The sequence below is a fragment of the Tenrec ecaudatus genome, chromosome 10, assembly GCF_050624435.1.
Source record: "Tenrec ecaudatus isolate mTenEca1 chromosome 10, mTenEca1.hap1, whole genome shotgun sequence".
Taxonomy (NCBI): domain Eukaryota; kingdom Metazoa; phylum Chordata; class Mammalia; order Afrosoricida; family Tenrecidae; genus Tenrec; species Tenrec ecaudatus.
Genome location: NC_134539.1, coordinates 85767129 through 85775472, shown reverse-complemented (window position 1 = coordinate 85775472; position 8344 = coordinate 85767129). Strand labels below are relative to the sequence as shown.

The window sequence follows — 8344 nt, the reverse complement described above, 5'->3', positions numbered from 1 at the left end:
CCTCAAGACAGCCCTCTTTCAGAAGTAGACCTCAGGCCGTCCTGCCAAGGAGCCTCTGGGTGGGCTCACACCTCCAGCCTTGGGGTTAGTAGCCCAGCACCCAACCCGCTGCATCACACAGGGACCCCTCTCCGTACCACAGCACCTCGTTCACCAAGGAAGCAGATGAGCTCTTCTGATTGAACATTCTGAGTGCGTGGAGGAAGCAACTATATCAGGTAGGCTGTGTTAGTCCGGGTAAACTAGAGAAACAAATCCACAGGCAATCATAGGTGTATAAGAAAGGGTTATATACAATAACAAGTGAATGTAGAGAAAACATCCCAGCCCAGTCCAGATCAAGTCCTTAGTTCAATATTAGCCCATATGTCCGGTACCAATCTATCTTCAGACTCACGAAACACGTGCAATGATGCTGAATGCAGGACGATCACAGGCCAGTGGGTTGGAAGTCTTCTGGATCCAGTGGCGTTGTAAGCATCTTAGCACTGGCAGGGGTCTCCACATGGCTTCTCTGGCTCCAGAGGTCTGGTTGCATCAGGGTAGGCCCATGTGGCTTCTCCAGCTCCCAGGGCATAGCGCCAGGTGTCTTGTCAGTAGAGCGTCTCTCAGGGAGTGAGCAGAGAGGGGGAATTGTCTCCCAGCTCCAAAGAGGAAATACAGGAGTTCCCAGGAGCTTCAGGAGAAGGCCACACCCACACAGAGGCCTCATTGGCTATGACCAGATTGATAGACTAGACTCCACCCCCTCACTCTTAATCCTCTCAAGTCTCAAATTGACACCAGATTATGTAATTACCACTCAGGCGATGAGGGGGGTGAGGATGTAGGGCCTCGGTTGTGACAGCCATGCCAACAAACAGGAATGGATTTCGCAGTCACGAAGGTTGGCGTGGACTTAGGTGCGCTTACCAATCTGTAGCAAACAACATCACCCGAGGTTCAACACATCCCAAGTTGGTCAGTCACTGCCGTGGAGTCGATTCAGACTGATTGTGACTCCTTGGGACAGAGGAGAACTGCCCCTGTGCTTCTTCAGGGGAGTAGAAAGTCCCTCGCTCTCCCTCAAAGTCACTGGTGGCTTGAACTGACGACCTTGCAGTGAGTACCCTGAGGAGAGCTCCTTCAACGCTCGGTAGGTAAACACAGTGAAGCGCCTGCATACAGGCTTACTGTGAACATCCAGGCTGTGCATATTGGTTAACCCTCCCCCGCCCACAACAACCCCATCAGTCACAGACGCCATGTCATATGCACAGCCCCCAAACAGCACTTGGCAGCCAACGGAGAGTGGAAAGCCATGGAGACCCATCTCACTCTCTCTGAGGCAGCTCAAGAGTCCATGCTTCTAAGGGACTCGCTCCCGGTCATGGAAATCACACCCCTCCCTTAGCCCATCTTGCCCATCGAAACCTCTTTCCCGGACTCCAGGCTGGAGTTACGCTGCTTTATGTACAAGGCTTTCCATCGGCCAGCAGGTCTCCAGAGACGTCTGCTTCTCATCTTGCGCCATCTGAGGGCTGATCACTCGGGCTCTGCTCTGGAACCCTCAGCCCCAACGATGTTTCTCGTTAAGTCTCTTGACTTACTTTCTCAGTGCTACAGTAACCACAAGTGGGTGGCTTTAACCCTTCCATGACCTGTGGAGCATGTATCAGCCAGCAACATTTTCAGCCTCTCAGATTCCTTGGGAAACCGCTATCCCACTTACAGTAAGTGGTGGCACTTGGCGGGGACCTGTAGAGCTGTGTGTATTTGAAGAAATGAGCCTCACCTGATCAAGTCTCCTACCAGAGACTGCTTGGGACAAATGCGTCCCACATATTTCCTCCTTTTTTTTTTTTATTTCAGCATGCCTTCCGTCACTGAAAACACAGCGTATCAAGAACCGATACAAAGCATAAAATAATTCAATCACAAAGAGGGTTGAAAAACAGGTCTTTGTTTTCGCACATTTCTGATGGCTAGTGGTCTAAATCAAGGTGTTGGCCGTTTCCATTCCAGCTTGGTGTCCCTTGGTACCTTGGATCCTCATGGGGCATGTATCTGTTCCAGCATGGCTTCTCACTGGAGTCTCATCTGGTCTTCTGATGTGATACGGCCTAACACAACAACAAAAACCCTACACCCAATCAGGATTACATCTGCACGTCCTAGAGATAGAATTCCAGCAAATATTTTAGGGGGAACACAATTCAATCCATAACATCTCCATGTGCAGAGCAGGGTGCTGAAGGCCAAGCTCTGGCACACCGGGCCCCTGCCTGGGCAGCTCCTGTTCGTCCAGAAGATGAGAGCACAGTAAGAACACTGCTAGAGGAGGAGACGAGCCAGTCAGGGCGCGATGTAGCAGTGACGAAACACACAACTTTCCTCTGGTTCCTAAATGCTTCCTCCCACCCACTATCATGATCCCAATTCTACCTTGCAAATCTGACTAGACCAAAGGATGGACACTGGTACAGATAGGAACTGGACACACAGGGAATCCAGGGCAGATGATCCTTTCAGGACCAGTGGTGAGAGTGGCAATACTGGGAGGGTAGAGGGAGGATAGGTTGGAAAGGGGGAACCAATTATAGGGATCTTACATGTGATCTCCTCCCTAGGAGATGGACAAGAGAAGAGTAGGTGAAGGGAGACATCAGACAGGGCAAGATATGACAAAATAGTAACTTATAAATTATCAAGGGTTCATGAGGGAAGGGGGTGCATGGAGGGAGGGTAAAGATGAGGAGCTGATGCCAGGGCCTTAGGTGGAGAGAAATGTTTTGAGAATGATGAGGGCAATGGATGTATAAATGTGCTTTACACGATTGATGTATGTATGGATTGTGATAAGAGTTGTATGAGCCCCTAATAAAACAATTAAAAAAAAAAAAACACCCGCTAGAGTATCAGCCTTACCTCAGCTCCTTCGCCTGCGATGGCCCGCGGTTCACTCTGGCTAAAACGTTAGGGAATGGGTGAGAAGGCCTCTGGTGTCGCCCTGAGAACTGAGACTGGGAAGAGCCCTGCTTGCAGGTATGGAGAGTGTGCCCTTGTCCTCTAGGAGTGGACCGACCCCAAATTCAGACCGTGTATGGGCGGGGGTGGCTCAGGAGAGTTCCATTCCCAGCCAATCCATCTCATGTGCAGCCACCACGCATCCGTTAGAGGAGGTGTGCATTACAATGATGACACCGGCATGTACTTGTCAGCGGAGCTTCCAGACCAACATGGGCTAGGAAGAAAAGCTTGGAGATCGGCTTCTGTAGATCAGCCAGTGAAGACCCTGTGGACCACAAGCGGATCCACGGAAGATCCTGGGGGGGACACGAGACCAGGCCTGAGATGCCATGACCTGGGAGGCAGCTAACAATAGCAGTCAGCGTCCCCCCTGAAGGTCGCGGACCATCTTTTTTTTTTATAATCATTTTATTGGGGGCTTGTACAATTCTTATCACAATCCATACATCCATCCATTGTGTCAAGCACATCTGTACATCTGTTGTCAGAGGGTGAGTGGGTTGGAAAGGGGGAACCAATTACAAGAATCTACAGGTGACCTCCTCCATGGGGGATGGACAACAGAAAAGTGGGTGAAGGGAGACGCCGGACAGAGCAAGATATGACAAAATAATAATTTATAAATTATCAAGGTCTCATGAGGGAGGGGGAGCGGGGAGGGAGGGGGAAAAATGAGGACCTGATGCCAAGAGCTTAAGTGGAGAACAAATGTTTTGAGAATGATGAAGGCAATGAATGTACAGGTGTGCTTTACACGATTGATGTATGTTTGGATTGTGATAAGAGTTGTATAAGCCCCTAATAAAATGATTTTTTAAAGAAATAAAACACATTTGCTTTCTACTTGAGCCCTTAATAGCAGCTCCTCATTTTCCCCCTCCCTCCCCCAACCCCTCCCTCATTAACCCTTGTTAATTTATAAATTATTACTATTTTGCCATATCTTACACTGCTGAAGTCTCCCTTCACCCACTTTTCTGTTGTCCATCCCCCAGGGAGGAGGTTATATGTAGATTCTTGTAATCGGTTCCCCCTTTCTACCCCACCTTCCCTTCACCCTCTCAGTATCACCACACTCACGACTGGTCCTGAGGGATTCATCTGTCCTGGATTCCCTGTGTGTCCAGTTTCTTTTTTTTCTCCTTTTTAAAACATTTTATTAGGGGCTCATACAACTCTTATCACAATCCATGCATATACATACATCAATTGTATAAAGCACATCCGCACATTCTTTGCCCTAGTCACTCTCAAAGCATTTGCTCTCCACTTAAGCCCTATGCATCAGGTCCTCTTTTTTCCCTCTCCCTCCCCGCTACCCCCTCCCTCATGAGCCCTTGATAATCCACAGATTGTTATTTTGTCATATCTTGCCCTATCCAGAGTCTCCCTTCCCCCTCTTCTCTGCCGTCCATCTCCCAGGGAGGAGGTCACATGTGGATCCTTGTAATCAGTTCCCCCTTTCCAACCCACTCACCCTCCACTCTCCCAGCCTCGCCCCTCACACCCCTGGTCCTGAAGGTATCGTCCACCCTGGATTCCCTGTGCCCCCAGCCCTCATATGTACCAGTGTACAACCTCTGCCCTATCCAGCCCTGCAAGGCAGAATTCGGATCATGGTAGTTGGGGGGAGGACGCATCCAGGATCTGGGGGAAAGCTGTGTTCATCGGTACTACCTCGCACCCTGACTGACCCATCTCCTCTCCTAAACCCCTCTGTGAGGGGATCTCCAGTGGTTGACACTTGGGCCTCGGGTCTCCACTCTGCACTTCCCCCTTCATTCACTATGGGATATATATATATATATATACACACACACACACATATACATATATAGTGTGTCCAGTTTCTAGCTGTACCAATGTACATCATCTCATCTAGCCAGGTTTGTAAGGTAGAACTGGGATCATGAAAGTGGGGGGAGGAAGCATTTAAGAAATAGAGGAAAGTTGTATGTTTCATCTTTGTTACCCTGCACCCTGACTGGCTTGTCAGCCTCCCTGTGACCCTTCTGTAAGGGAAGTCCAGTTGCTTACAGATGGGTCTTGGGTCCCCAATCTGCACTCCCTTTCATTCACAATCATATGATTTGTTTGTTCTTTGATGCCTGATCTCTGATCCCTTCGACACCTCGTGATCACAGAGGCTGGTGTGCTTCTTCCATGTGGGCTTTGTTGCTTCTGAGCTAGATGGCCACTTGTTAACCTTCAAATCTTTAAGACCCAAGATGCTATATCTTTTGATAGCCGAGCACCATCAGCTTTCTTCACCACATTTGCTTATGTACCCATTTGTCTTCAGCAATCATATCAGGAAGGTGAGCACATAATGATACGATTTTTTTGTTCTTTGATGCCTGATATCTGTCAAGTATTTTTAAAAACCAAAAATGTCACTTTGAAATAGGAGCCATGGTGGTGTCATGGTGAAATGTTGGGCTGCTAACTGCAAGGTTCAGCAGTTTGAAATGACCAGCCGCTCCGAGGGAGAAACATGGGGCTTTCTACTCACGTACAGAGTTGCAATCTCAGAACCACATAAAGGATCCACTCTGTAGTTCCACTCTGTCCTACAGGGTCCACTCTGTCCTACAGGGTCCACTCTGTCCTACAGGGTCATCACTATGAGTTGGAGTCGACTCAGTTCAGTTTGGTTTGGATCACTCGGCGCACTAAAAATGCACCTGACCCAAACCACGTCTTTTCCATCACCTCACATGTAGATGAATGCTGGCCAGTGACCAAGGAAGACTAAAGAAGGAGTTGATCCCTTTGCCTTCTGGTCGTGGCAGAGAATCCTCCATTCTGACTGCTGGGAGAACAGACACCTGGTGTTGGAAGAAGCAGAGCCAGGACTCACCGTAGAAGGGAAGATGGTGCCACACCGTCTCACATACGTGAGAACGTCATCGGGAGGCACTGTCGTTGGGAAAGGCCATTGTGCTTGGTAAAGTAGTGGGTCAGTCCAAAAGAGGAAGCAAAAAGGAGCTACGATGGATTGACCTAGTGGCTACACCATGGGCCTGACCACAGTAGTGATTGTGAGGCTGGCACGGGGCCAGGCCATGTTTCATTCTGTGCTATGTAGGGTCGGGGTCACTATGAGCCAGGACTGATTAGATGACCCTTAGCAGTATATCATTAAGAATAGAACCTGGCGCCCGCACCGCTCTCCTTGCAGCTCCCTCCCGGCGCTCCAGTCTGACTGCCCGCCATGGCCGACAAGGAAGCAGCCTTTGATGACGCTGTGAAAGAACACGTGATTAACGAGGAGTACAAAATATGGAAAAAGAACACCCCTTTCTTTACGATTTGGTGATGACCCATGCTCTGGAGTGGCCCAGCCTAACTGCACAGTGGCTTCCAGAAGTAGCCAGACCAGAAGGGAGGGATTTCAGCATCCATCGGCTTGTCTTGGGCACACATACATCGATGAGCAAAACCACCTTGTGATAGCCAGTGTGCAGCTCCCTAGTGATGACACTCAGTTTGATGCCTCGCACTACGACAGTGAGAAAGGACAATTTGGAGGTTTGGGCTCTGTCAGTGGCAAGATTGAAATAGAAATCAAGATCAACCATGAAGGAGAAGTAAACCGGGCCCGTTACATGCCCCAGAACCCTTGCATCATTGCCACCAAGACGCCATCCAGTGATGTTCTTGTTTTTGACTACACAAAACATCCTTTGAAACCAGACCCTTCTGGAGAGTGTAACCCAGACTTGCGTCTCCGCGGACATCAGAAGGAAGGCTATGGACTTCCGTGGAACCCCAATCTCAGCGGGCACCTGCTTAGTGCTTCAGATGACCATACCATCTGCCTGTGGGACATCAGTGCTGTTCCAAAGGAAGGAAAGGTGGTGGATGCAAAAACCATCTGTACTGGACATACTGCAGTAGTGGAAGATGTTTCCTGGCATCTACTTCATGAGTCTCGGTTTGGGTCGGTTGCTGATGATCAGAAGCTCATGATCTGGGATACTCGTTCAAACAATACTTCCAAACCAAGCCACTCCGTTGATGCTCACACTGCTGAAGTGAACTGCCTTTCTTTCAACTCTTATAGTGAATTCATTCTTGCCACAGGATCAGCTGACAAGACTGTTGCTTTGTGGGATCTAAGAAATCTGAAACTCAAGTTGCATTCCTTTGAATCACTTAAGGATGAAATATTCCAGGTTCAGTGGTCGCCTCACAATGAAACCACTTTGGCTTCCAGTGGTACTGATCGCAGACTGAATGTCTGGGACTTAAGTAAAATTGGAGAGGAACAATCCCCAGAAGATGCAGAAGATGGACCACCAGAGTGGCTGTTTATTCATGGTGGTCACACTGCCAAGATATCTGACTTCTCCTGGAATCCCAAGGAACCTTGGGTGATTTGTTCTGTATCAGAAGATAACATCATGCAAGTGTGGCAGATGGCAGAGAACATTTATAATGATGAAGACCCTGAAGGAAGTGTGGATCCGGAAGGACAGGGGTCCTAAATGTTCTGTACTTGTGATTGTTAGGCTCCCCCTTTTTTCTCTCAACCAAGAGATGGATTTTTAACACTGGTTTTGAGATGAAAGACTGTGTTTGGCTGCCCCTCTTAGGAACCATCAGCAGTGCTCTTAGCCCAAGCTGGGGCTTTCTAAATGTCAACTGGGAGACTTGATTTAGCACAACTACAGACTTCTAATAAATTTTCTTTGGGAATTTCCTAGAAACAAACTCTAGAAACAAACCGAAAAGGGGAATATATATGTGGTTATTTTTCTTTTTACGCTCTGATCCCAAGTTTTTCTGACTCATTTAAGTCAAGGCTAGAGTGGGTAAGGAATAGAGCCAAGTGAGGTAGGTGTCTAAGCCATGAACTATAATACTGCAAGGTGTCATGTTTACTCAGGAAGCAGGGGAGGTTCCAGTGCTCGAGAGTCCTACTCCAGAATCTTCACTCCTGACTTGCCGTGATGCACCTCTTCCCAGTAGCCCAGTCTCTCCATTCCTTCAGTCAAATCAAAACTATTCATGTTCCTCTTTTCCCATGTATTTTTGCTTGTTAGTGTATTTCTTAAACAGATTGCATATTCTTTCTTTCCTTTCTGTGAAATGGTTGTTTTCATTTTGTTAGATTTTTTTTTTGGTAACTTGGGACCACCAAGTTGTAAGGAGATGTTTTTAACCTGCCAGTTATACAACATGGAAGACTGTCCAGTTAAGTTGAGAAGAGTGCATTGATAGCTGATACTTGTTTTTAAAAATAACTTAATCTTGGATGAAAAAAAAAGAAAGAATAGAACCAGGCACATGAGACGGCCTCGGTATACCGTATTTTTGCGATTCTCGTGAT

At 48.0% G+C, this 8344-nt stretch overlaps 1 pseudogene; it reads left to right on the top strand.

The window, feature by feature from the left end:
* The first annotated feature begins 6208 nt into the window (after positions 1-6208).
* On the top strand, positions 6209-7587 carry LOC142458078 (histone-binding protein RBBP4 pseudogene; annotated as a pseudogene).
* The last annotated feature ends 757 nt before the right edge of the window (positions 7588-8344 follow it).